Source organism: Rutidosis leptorrhynchoides, chromosome 11 (genome assembly GCF_046630445.1).
Source record: "Rutidosis leptorrhynchoides isolate AG116_Rl617_1_P2 chromosome 11, CSIRO_AGI_Rlap_v1, whole genome shotgun sequence".
NCBI classification, from domain to species: Eukaryota; Viridiplantae; Streptophyta; class Magnoliopsida; order Asterales; family Asteraceae; genus Rutidosis; species Rutidosis leptorrhynchoides.
In genome coordinates this window covers 366,862,571-366,875,440 of record NC_092343.1, presented here as the reverse complement: position 1 = coordinate 366,875,440, position 12,870 = coordinate 366,862,571, and positions in this window count along the sequence as shown.

Below are 12,870 nucleotides of genomic sequence, written 5' to 3'. Positions count from 1 at the left end.
AATGGATTGTGGGACTACAAACTGCTACGAATCAAACCCAATTAGTCATATTAACATACAAATTCTGTTAGAAGTTGATTGTTTTATTTTCTAAATTATTTTATTTAATTTACTTTTCGTACCAATCAAACTAGCAAACAAAGTTTAAATGGAATCAAATGAGTTGTAATGTTGTTAGTTATTTTATATATAACTATATACTATCACATTTTCAACGAAAACATCAAAATAAAAATCAAATTGTTAAGAAATAGATGAACTGCCCTGTTCTTGAGTGAAATTTCTAAAACTTCAAATTCGCGTTTTATTTCAAAATCTAGTAATGCAATTCTATTAGAAATCTTTCATTTAAACTATCTGGAAAATCCCAAGTCTCAATTTTATCTATCGAAGTTGAATTTTCGAGTCAAAGTTATGATTTCAAAAGTCAACCGAAGTGTTCATCACCAAATTCGTAATTGTTTTTACGTTTCCAGTTAAATTGATGATTTAGAAAGTTTCTAGGATATAAATGCAACCTTTTTCATGTTTTAATCTTTGTCTAAAACATCCTAGAATTTGATTTTTGATGTTGAGTTCATGTCGTGTTTCTCAGGTCTGAAACTGAATATTTTCTTTTTATTTTTTTCTGTCAAATTAAAATACCAATTGAATGAGGATTATGTTTCATTTATAATTATTCAAACAAACAGATTATAGCTTGATACAAATCTGGAATCATTAGTCGAATTAGATAATGAAGCAGAAGAAGGAGAAAAGGAAATAGAAAGAAATGAGTTAAATAAATTAAGTAGGGATTTAAAACAGATAAACGAAATGGTGCAGTTGGTTTAGTGTGGTTTCGGGTTTACAAGGGGTCATGTGTTCGATACTAAGTTGGGGTATTTTTTTGTGGCATATTTGAAGGTAGTCATTTATTATTATTATTATTATTATTATTATTATTATTATTATTATTATTATTATTATTATTATTATTATTATTATTATTGTTAGTATTATGTTAAAATTTATAGTATGATTACTATTATTATTATTATTATAGTTATTATTAAGTAATATCATAAAATATAATTGGTATTATTATTATTATTATTATTATTATTATTATTATTATTATTATTATTATTATTATTATTATTATTATTATTATTATTATTATTATTATTATAAGTACTATTATTATTATGATTATGATTAAAATTATTATTACTATATATTCATTAATATTATTAAGATTATTATTTTATCTATATCAAAATCAATAAAAGTATTTTTATTAAAATTTTAGAATTATTAATATTATTAATATAGGGATAACTATTATCACTATGAGTAAGAATAATATTATTATTATAAAAATAATACAAATTATTTTCATTAATATTAGTACATGTATCAGTTTATAATTATTAGTAATATTATTATCATTAACATAGGTATTATTATTAGTATTATCATTATTATTATTAATATTACAAAGTATCATTAATAGACTTATCAGTTAAACATTAATATTAGTAATACTATATAATTACCAAAATTTCTATTAAAAACTACTAAAAATTACCGTTATTATTAAAAGTATTATTTTTACAAAAACTATCATTATTATCGTTATCAGTATTATCTGTATTATTATTATCAAAATAATTACGATTATGAAAATAAAAGTTTTAATGACGTTATTAAAGTTATAAACATAAAAATAAAGATTATATATATATAAATATATATTTAATATATACATAACTTAACTATATTAATATATCTATATATAAAATGAAAATATACATAATGAAACTTATTAATCTACTATATATATATATATATATATATATATATATATATATATATATATATATATATATATATATATATATATATATATATAAATCACATCACTAATAATAATATATTTGTTCGATTACGATTATGTGTATTAATATGTATACAAATGATATAGGTTCGTGAATTCGAGGCCAACCCTACACTTGTTCAATGTCGTCATATGTATTTTTACTACAAAATACAGGATATTGAGTTTCATTTACTCTCCTTTTAAATGCTTTTGCAATATATATTTTTGGGACTGAGAATACATGCGCTGCTTTTATAAATATTTTACGAAATAGACACAAGTAATCGAAACTACATTCTATGGTTGGATTATCGAAATTGAATATCACCCTTTTAGCTTGGTAGCCTAAGAATTAGTGAACGCCACTAATTGACGCGAATCATGAAGATAGATCTATGGGCCTAACAAACCCCATCCAGGTTATGGATGCTTTAGTACTTCGATTTTATATACAGATGAGTGTACCTGTATATTTGGGGATATTCTATATGCATTTGTTAATGTCGGTTACCAGGTGCTCACCATATGAATGAATTTTTATACAGATGAGTGTTCCCGTATTATAATTTTTGCAGATGAGTGTTCCTGCAGTTAAATATGAAAATTAAATCTTGTGGTCTATTAAAATTATGGAAATGATTGATTACGATATACCTATGAACTCACCAACCTTTTGCTTGACACTTTAAAGCATGTTTATTCTCAGGTACGAAAGAAATCTTCCATTGTGCATTTGCTCATTTTAGAGATATTACTTGAAGTCATTCATGACATATTTCAAAATACATTGCATTCGAGTAGTTGAGTTCATCAATATTATTATTAAGTCAATTATAGTTGGATATATTATGAAATGGTATGCATGCCGTCAACTTTCGATGTAATGAAAGTTTGTCTTCCTAAAAACGAATGCAATGTTTGTAAAATGTATCATATAGAGGTCAAGTACCTCGCGATGTAACCAAATGTAATGTATTTATCCAGATGGATTAGGACGGATCTCTACAGTTGGTATCAGAGCGGTGGTCTTAGCGAACCAGGTCTTGCATTAGTGTGTCTAAATGATAGTTGATTAGATGCATTAGTGAGTCTGGACTTCGACCGTGTCTGCATGTTAAAAGTTTTGCTTATCATTTCGCATCGAAAATTACCTGCTTATCATTCTTAGTCTAGATACATCTTACTGCATTGATTGCATGAATAGTGTATAGACAAAATTCATATCTTAGCGTATCTGCAAATTCATATCTTAGCGTATCTGTTACTGTAAACTTTGCCTGGCATATTTCGTAAATTCCTCCGTAATCTACAAAATCTTTTGTTCTAGATATATGGATATTCTATATAATTAGGATACCACCCGATAGCCGAAAATCATTTCATATCGAAAAATTCTTTATTCAATCGTACGCAAGGGAACTCGCTACTAGTTCAAGTCCCTCGAATTCCGATATGGAGTTTCACTCGAGCTTTGAAATCAGTGTGACCGGAATGGATCAACCGATTAGCCATCATCTATTCTGGATGAATTGGGGATGGGTTTGTAGTCGACTTAATCATTGGAAATTCGAAGAAGGCGATCCCTTCCACCACCCGAATTCACCTCTTGGTGAAGAACCTGAAGCACTTACCGGCGAACCTATTCAAAACACCATTTTCTCTCTCATTTCCAGAGTATCTCGACACGATTATATTCTATCCACAATGCTAAACCTTATTCATCCGCTCGTTCTGACCGACAATCATCCCGGAATAATGGAAGAAGTCAACGAGCTCCGCGCTCGAGTAATTAAATTTGGAGAATATAGTGCAAAACGTACCAGCTTCAGCAACATCACCAGCACCAACAGTACCACCAACATCCACATCAGTACCACCAACAACCTAAGTTGTAACATCACACGTCTCAACATCGCAATCTATACCTCGAGCATAATCTTCGTTCTACATATCATTATACATCTTGTTCTACATCGATTATTTTCATTCTACATTATTTATATTCGTTCAACATGGCAATTATGTAATTTCTAATATTTTAGAGATTATGTACTCTAGTTCTAACCGTAAATCAGATGAGTTTAATATCATATTAACTCATTAAATCCATGATTACATCTGAAGAAAATATATATGTAGGTATAAAATCGTAAGGATTGTAATTAAAAATTCTTTTGTACAAACTGTTAATGGTGAAAATATTTTAACGGGTAGGTAATACCCGAGGAATATTTAGATTTCACATTAATAAGTTACACTCTTCGAATCTGATTCAACGGTCATTTACTATCCTACTTACATCCACAGATATACGAATCCGTTCGCTGCAAAATAACCATTTTTATTCAATTTCATATTTGGATCTTGATCTATCAGAATCCAACAAGTGGCATAATGAAGAAAAAATTGGACAAAATAAAATTTGTTAGAAACAAATAAATTAACTATGAGAAATTTTGTTAAGAATCCACGCTAACAAAATCCTAGATAACTGTTCCTAGCTAACTGTTAATTCCTTATTACATTTTATTAATCGCAATTTATTTATCGCAATTTAATTATCGTAATTTTAATTCTCGCAATTTTATTTATCGTCATTTAATTTCTGTTATTTATTTTACGTACTTTAAATATCGGGACACATATACAATGTTTTGACATATCATATTGACGTCATCTATATATATTATTTGGAATAACCACAGACACTCTATATGCGGTAATGTTCGAGTTAGCTATACAGGGTTGAGGTTGATTCTAAATAATATATATACTTTGAGTTGTGATCGAGTCTGAGACATGTATATAATGGGTCACGATACGTATTAATTAATTCGAATATTATATATTAAACTATATATGAATTGTTGAACTACTAATTGTGGACTACTAACTGTAGACTAAAAACATTGGACAATAAAAATGAATTAAAATATTGAGTATAACATATGAAACAAAACATTTCTTCAAGTTTGCCACTTGATTTCATCTTAAACCACGTTTGTATCTTGACGATTACAATCTGCGTTTAAACCTTTCATGATTCTTAAAAACACCTCAAACGAGAGGATGAACCAACCGCACTTCATCTATGGAAGAAAAGATTGATGCATATAGTTTTGCACCTGAAAAACTCTCGAAAATTGAGTAAACATTTAACACATAGCTGTGCTAATTCCTTTGGTGTTGTTATTACCGAAAATAACTTTACAATACCTCTATAAAGTAGGCAAATTTTGTCACAGCTCCAACAAGTCAACTTTGACTTTTCAATCGTACTAGTCTTATTATAACCTTGATGTATACGATTGTACTTTCGTCATCGTTACCGGGAAACCTTTTACATTCCACCATATTACCAGCAGACGTACCAGCAACCTCGTTGCTCTTTGACTTAAATCTCTCCGATAAATCACTATATTTATTCATTGAAACCCTATCATATACTCATCCGCATCTTGTAATTAGAACTGCCATACCAATTACCTAGAATCAGTAATCAGTACTTTGAAAACTCACAGCATACCTACATCAACAGTTATATGTATAACATTTATCTCTTAGAATTATGATCTTTCATTCTGAAGTTTTGAAGAGCACTCAGTCTACAAATCAATACTCTGAATGTTGAAAAAGCTGAATGAAGCAGCAGAAACTGTAGACAACCGTAAACAACCTTAACCGTCGGAAGTTTGATGATAAATAATAGTATGTTGGCAAGACTCAGAAATTTTGGCCGTGGATAAATCACAAAGACTATACCTGCCTTCAAAGAATCCAAATGATTCAGTATTTGCTGAAGTCATTAACGAATACCTTGCTCCTGACTCTAAACCTTTACGGACAAACCTTCATCATCATTCATCGATATTAGAAATTCTAAGATATCATCGTATCTTTCATTATAAATATCCTTGATATTTCTGAAGATATTTTCATAACTATTCTTATCTAAAATCATCTATCTCCTCGCGTTATCTGTATTACATCAGAAAGGAAACTGTTTTAGTTTCTAAATTCTGAAAAATTCGAATGTAAATTATGAATATTTTTGAAGTAATGTTGGGGACTGAAGCATGAGTTAGTATAATATAATGACACTTGATCAACGTGATTATATTACAGTAAGTCATGCTGAGTTTCTAATGGAACGTGATGATTCACAGATCATAACGTCATCATGTGCCATGTTACATGACTCTTACATTCTACCTAATCTCTAAACATATCAAGAATATATCTTCCTGATAGTTCTACCTCCTCTCTTGAATTCTGGTAATTTAACCAATCAAGATCGTGCTATTACAATCTCTCTCTTAGAACATTAATCATGTTCATTCAAAATCCATACCTACGAATTCTGGACCATTATTCGCTTGACTTAAAGTCGAGAAGAGAAAACAAAAGGATGGAACTCCAAAATATAAAGGAAACGAAGGGGATGAATTTATAGTGAAATATCAGATAGAGTAATCGAGGCAGATCACCGTATGTAATTATAGAGATCTTAATTTCCTTATTCGCCGAAGAATCAAATCTTTTAGATTCCGAAGATTTTCTTTAAATCCCTCGAATTCCGGAATTCAACCAAGATAACGTCAAAAGTTAAGACGCACCATATTTTCTATATTCAACAGTGACTACGTCAAAAGTAAGACGAATCTTGATCCTCCACATTTCACTCTTTTGTGATAACTTCACTTGTACGCTTCGCATAAACGAATTGTTTTATCCATATTACTCGCTGATGATAAAACTCTAATTTTCATCTCGTATGCTTCATGAAAACATACTTAATGTCAGTCATGACCATCCCAATCAAATTTCGGGACGAAATTTCTTTAACGGGTAGGTACTGTGATGTGATGACCGGGAATTTCTGACCAAATTTAAACTTTAATCTTTATATGTTTCCGACACGATAAGCAAAGTTTGTTAAGTTAAATCTCAAGAATTTTAAACTGTGTCCATACATTCATTTAAACCTCGACCAAGTTCCAACGATTCACAAGCCATTAAACGAATATGATTATATATGTATGTATATATATATATATATATATATATTATAACTTAAAATGTAAACAAAATATTAGATTTAATACTTTACATGACTGTATCTGTTTCAAAATGTTTATTGATGGAATTAGAAGATAAGATCAAATGATTTAATACTTTACATGACTGTATCTGCAATATTGAATCTCAATATTGATACGTGAGTACTCATAATTTAACTTTTACATACTAATAGTGTATCCCTGACTAGTGCTCGAGTATATAGAATTATGCATGTTTGTACTTTTGATATTGCCTTTAGTTAGGTTATGTTGAATCCTGAATTAGTTATATATGCGGTTAAGATAAGGTATAAGATATGCATGTCGTTGGAAAGCTAGCGAAAAATTAAGAACTTTTTCTTTAGCTATCGAATGATTTTGATGAACGGATTTGAAGTTATAGTCAATCAAATTTTTGTATTATTATTAAAAATGATTATTATTATCGTCGTTATTATCGTCGTTCTAGTTTTATCTTATTATTATTATTATTATTATTATTATTATTATTATTATTATTATTATTATTATTATTATTATTATTATTATTATTATCTTTATCAATAAAAGGATTTATCATTAAAAATTGTTATTTTTATTATTATTACTATCGTTATTATCGTTAAAGTTATAATTAGTAGTATTATTATTATTATCTAATTATTATTATTATTATTATTATTATTATTATTATTATTATTATTATTATTATTATTATCATTATTAATTATTATTATTATTATCATTATTAATATATATCATTATTTAAAAATGGTTATTGTTATTGTTATTATTATTATTATTATATTATCATTAAAATAATTATTAGTATTATCGTTAATAATGTCATAGTAATTATTATTATTAGTATTATTGTAATTAAAACTAATATTAGTAACACCTAATTATTTTGATTACTATTATTATCATTATTATGAACACGATATAAAAGTCGATTAAAAGCTATTAAACTAAACGAATAGGAAATAATGAGTATGAGTATCATGATGAAATTAAAATATTGTAAGATATTGATTTAGATAAAATTACTATTCTTATTATTACTATTATTATTAAAAGTATCGTTAGTATTAAAACTATCATTTTAACAAAAATTATCATTTTAATAGAAATGTCTTTGTTATTATAAAATATCATTATTATCATCATTTTAAATAGAGTTGTTATTTTAAGGTAAATATTAAAAAGTATCGTAAATATTAAAGTTATCATAATTAGAATTATCGTTTATTCATAATATCACTTTTAGTAAATATAAATATTGATATTTTTATTAATAGAATAATAATAATTATTATTACAAAATAATACAAGTTTTGCTTATTATTATTATCAACGTTATTTTATCAAATAAATATGTAATACAAAGATATTTTACTACGTGTAATATAATTACGTTAATACTACCTATCATATTATATTAAATGAACTTTATAAATTTTATTACTTAAGATATATAAAAGTATATTTTTATTATATAAAATTTAATAATAAATGAATTATATTATTTACTCTAATAAAATCTTTTAAAAATATTTAAAAATATAAAATGATGATATTTAAACTATATAATAATCATGTATAAATTTTGGAAATCATTTTGAGTCAAATTGACTTTTGTTGACTTTTGCATACTAGACTCGAGCATTAGGATTGTGGTACACTATGACCTGACCTAAATTGCTATACAAATATTGACCAACTTATAAATATATATACTTAATTTAGGTTCGTGAATCTGAGGCCAACCTTGCACTTGTTCAATGATGTTATATGTATTTTTACTACGAAATACAGTATGGTGAGTTTCATTTGCCTTTTTTTTACCCTTTATATTTTTGGGCTGAGAATACATGCGCATTTTTTATATATATTTTACATGCGCATTTTTTATATATATTTTACGAAATAGAAACAAGTAATTGAAACTACATTATATGGGTGAATGATCGAAGCCGAATATGCCCCTTTTGCTTGGTAACCTAAGAATTAGTAAACCGATCTACTAATTGACGCGAATCCTAAAGATAGATCTATTGGGCCTAACGAACCCCCATCCAAAGTACCGGATTCTTTAGTACTTCGAAATCATTTTTATCATGTTCGAAGGATTTCCCGGAATGATAGGGGATATTCTTATATGCATCTTGTTAATGTCGGTTACCAGGTGTTCACCATATGAATGATTTTTGTCTCTATGCATGGGACGTATATTTATGAGAACTGGAAATGAAATTCTTGTGGTCTATTAAAATGATGAAAATGAATGATTATGATAAACTAATGAACTCACCAACCTTTTGGTTGACACTTTAAAGCATGTTTATTCTCAGGTATTAAAGAAATCTTCCGCTGTGCGTTTGCTCATTTTAAAGATATTACTTGGAGTCTTTCATGGCATATTTCGAAGAACGTTGCATTCGAGTCATTGAGTTCATCAAAGATTATTATTAAGTTAACTTATAGTTGGATAGTGGATATTACGAAATGGTATGTATGCCTGTCAAATTTCGATGTAAAGAAAGTTTGTCTTTTAAAAATGAATGGAATGTTTGTAAAATGTATCATATAGAGGTCAAATACCTAGCGATGTAATCAACTATTGTGAATCGTTTATAATGTATATGAATGGGTCCGTTCAGTTGGTATCAAAGCGGTGGTCTTAGCGAACTAGATCTGCATTAGTGTGTCTAACTGATAAGTCGTTAGGATGCATTAGTGAGTCTGGACTTCGACCGTGTCTGCATGTCAAAAGTTTTGCTTATCATTTCTAGTCGGAAATTATCTGCTTATCATCCTTAGGAAATTACCTGCTTATCATTATTAGTCTAGACACGTCTTGCTAGATTAATTGCATGAGTAGTGTATATACAAAATTCATATCTTAGCGTATCTGCTAAATCATATCTTATCATATCTGTTACTTTAAACTTTGCCTGACATATCCCGCAAATTCCTCCATAATCTATGAAATCTTTTGATCTATATATATAGATATCCTATGTAAATAGAATACCACCCGATAGCCAGAAAATCATTTTATATCGAAAAATCCTTTTTCCAATCGTACGAAATGGAATTTGTCATCAGTACAAGTCACTCGGATTCCGAAATGGAGTATCACTCAAGCTTTGAAAGCAGTGTGACCGGAATGGATCAACCAATCAGTCATCACCTATTCTGGATGAATTGGGGATGGGTTCGTAGCCTCCTCAATCATTGGAAACAAGAAGAAGGCGATCCTTTCCATCCACCACATTGCCCTCTTAGCGAAGAACCTGAAGAACTTATCGGCGAACCTGTTCGAGACACCATTTTCTCTCTCATTTCCAGGGTATCTCGTCACGATTATATACTACATCAAATTCTAGATTTTATTTATCCGCTCGTCCGAACCGACAATCACCCCGGTTTAATAGAAGAAGTCAACGAGCTTCGCGCTCAGGTAGTGGCTTTGGAGAACATGGTGCAAAGGTTACAAACACCAGCAGCGGCATCAGCAACATAACCAGTACCACCATCATCAACGCCAACAGTACCATTACCAACCCCAACCAAAACCGCGTCGTAAACCTCAATTTCACAATCTGTCCCACGAGCATCAACGTCATACGCACCATAGATACCAAGGAGTACCAACAACAATAACTGACGAAGTATTAATTCATAACTTCATTGGAGAAATATTCCGCGGCGATTATATAATCTCTAAAGTCTTAGAGATTATCTAATCTAACCCTAACCATAAATCAGTTAAGCGAACCAAAATGATAGAAGGAAGAGTAGAAACCCTGACAAAAATGGTGTGTGATTAACAAGCTAAACTTGTTTTACCAACAACATCAACAGTACCGTCAGCGTCACCAGCATCGTCAGTACAGTCAACATCAGAATCAACAACACCTATAACATCACAAACTCCGTCAGTTCAAGAATCACTGTGGACATCATTACGAATCAATAACGCGTATATTGTATCAACGAGTTATGAAGAATTAACTCATTCCCTCTGAAGAAATTATATGTATATTTTATATATATATATATATATATTTTGAAATAAAAATAAATCTTTCCGTGCTAAGCTATTGTGTGTGAATCTTAACTACTCGGTTAATTCATCTTACAAATATGCAATAATGTACGTCCTTTGCCCGCAACTTAACCATTGTTAACTACAATCTCTGTCTCAATTCAACAAATTCCAATTCATAATAAATCAAGTATATATTTGATTTTACACTTTCATCATCGATGTAACCGAAACTTTTCAGATACCATCATTCGTACTTTGCGAAGTTCACAAGAATTTAACAAAAACCAACATCACGCCTCAACAAATAATGAAGTATTGATTCATAATTTCAATATTATTCAAGAAATACTTATGTAATTTCTAAAACCTTCAAGGGATTATTCAATTCTAGTTTCAACCGTAAATCGAATGAGTTTAATTTAGTATTAACTCATTAAAATCTATGTTACATCTGAGGAGAATATATACATATATATTTTCACAAAGACTAATAAAATTCTTATGTACAAAATATTAATTGTGAAATTTTTTAACGGGTAGGTAATAGCCGATATATATATATATATATATATATATATATATATATATATATATTCACAATTAATATGTTACATTCTTCGAATCTGATCAAGCAAATTATCAACTATACTTCCTACTTTCAAAATAATATACATTCTTTCATAGAAATCAAAACAACCATACTCATTCAAACCTAATTACATATTCTGATTTTGAAACCTCAGAATTCAATTCGAGATATAACAGGTATCATCACTTTTAGATTCCTACATCTTTCAAAGCTATACTTTAACTTCAAAACTGTGTTAGAACATCAAATGTATATTAACGATTACAATCTGTGTTCAAACCCTTCGAAAATTTCTGAAGACACTTCAAATAATGAGCAATCGAGATGATGATCCAACCATATATTACCCACACTTATGTACTTAAAAAGCTCTCGAAACCAAAGTCATAATTCAACACATATCTGTGTCAAATCCTTTGACATTTATTAGCAAAAATGACTTTTCAATTCCTTTCCAAAGTAGTCAGTTTTGTCACAGCTCCATCAAGTCAACTTCGACTCTTCATTTGACACAACCTTATTATAACCCTGATATATGCATGCTCTTTTATTGTTACTAGGGAACCTTTCATATTCCACCACATTAGCAATAAACTTATTCACAACTTCACTGATCTTTGACCTTCCGAAGAATCATTATGTTTATCAAAACCCCATCATTTACTCATTCGCATCTTGTAACGAGAATTTCCATACAATTCATCGGGAATTATCAATTAGTATTTTGAAATCTAAGAACATGTCTACGCCAACAATTATATGTGTATGTACAATGTCTATCTCGTGGACTTACATACTTTGAATGAGAAGTTTCTGAAAAACACCTTGAACTGTGAACTAGTTCTTTAAATGCTGATAAAGCAGCAAAAACTATAAACGAATTTAACAGTAAAAGTTTGATGATAATGAATAAGTGTGCTGGTAAAGCACAGAAAAAGAGAAGTCTCGAAACTGGAAACCGGATTGAGCAAAGTATGAAGGAGGCTGTGGACAAATCACAAAGACTAAACCTGACATCAAAGAATCCAAATGATTCAGTACCTGCTGAAGTCATTAATGAATACATTGCTTCTGACTCTAAACCCCAGCGGACAACATTCTTCATCATCCTCTGATATTAGAAATTCTAAGATATCATCGTATCTTTCATTATAAAAATCCTCCATATTTCTGAAGATAATTTCAGAATTATTCTTATCTGAAATCATTTACCTCTTCACGCTATCTGTATTACGTCATAAAAGAAACTATTTTAGTTTCTAAATTCTGAAACATTCGAGTTTAAAATAGGAATATTTTTGAA